Below are 1051 nucleotides of genomic sequence, written 5' to 3'. Positions count from 1 at the left end.
GGCCCAGAGGGGGCTGCCAGGGGGGGCCGTGGCGGTGGGGGTGCATGGGGGGGCAGAGAGAGCCCTGAAATGCAGCCATGGCTCCGCCCCCATGTGGAAGGCATCCATCACAGCTCCAGGGGCGGAGCTTCAGGGGTGGGCGGAGCTCATGGGGCAGAGGGGCTGTGCCCCCCGTGGGAGCCCACGTGGGAACATGCCTGTCACATGCACACGTGGGGGCTGGGCTGGGCATGCGACGGTCATGGGCACCCACGTCTCACCAGCAGCACGGATGGTCCTTGCAGGTGTGTGCAACACACGTGTGCACACACGGGCACAAGGACCCCTCCGCACTTACCCTCACACACCCAACACTCCCCCAGCCGACATGTTGGGACACACGGGCCTCGCCCCGCCATCGCCCACGCCTGTGAGCACACGCCACTGCCGCACGCACGCACGCATGGGTGTGCAAAGGAACACGAGTGTGGGGTGCCAACAGCACCGGGAGCATGAGCGTTCAGCCAGCACCACAGACACAAGCAGGCCCCAGAACCACCGTCACTCGTGAACAGGCGCACTCATGCTTATACATGGACACATGCGTGTGCACTGGCACAGGCACATGCCAGGACCCCTTTACAGTCCAGCCCAGCCCCACGGCGCCGCAGCACCCAGCCAAGCTCCTCCCTTCGCTTGCCGCATTTCTACGCTACAGACATGCACACGTGTGTGTGCGTGTGTGTGTACACGCGTGTGTGTGCGTGCCCCTCTCTGGGCCTGGCCCCGCAGACTAGGCCCCGGGGCAGGAGCTGGGCCTCAGCCTCTCCCCCCGAGTGGTGAATGTCCTGCGGGGCTGGAGGGGCACGGCCGTGAGGGACCCCTCTGCACCTCTCAGCAGAAGGGGAAACTGAGTCACGGTGCAGGGCATGCAACACCCCCCCCGCCCCCCCCAAGGTCACACACGGAGCCAGAAATGGACTCAGGCATCTGGTGTATGCGTCCCCCCCAGACACTGCTGCCCCCCCAGAGCTGGGAACGGACCCAGGCATCCAGGCCCCCCATCACCCCC

The sequence above is a fragment of the Alligator sinensis genome, unplaced genomic scaffold (genome assembly GCF_000455745.1).
Source record: "Alligator sinensis unplaced genomic scaffold, ASM45574v1 scaffold1065_1, whole genome shotgun sequence".
NCBI lineage: Eukaryota > Metazoa > Chordata > Crocodylia > Alligatoridae > Alligator > Alligator sinensis.
This window is presented reverse-complemented; position numbering follows the sequence as displayed.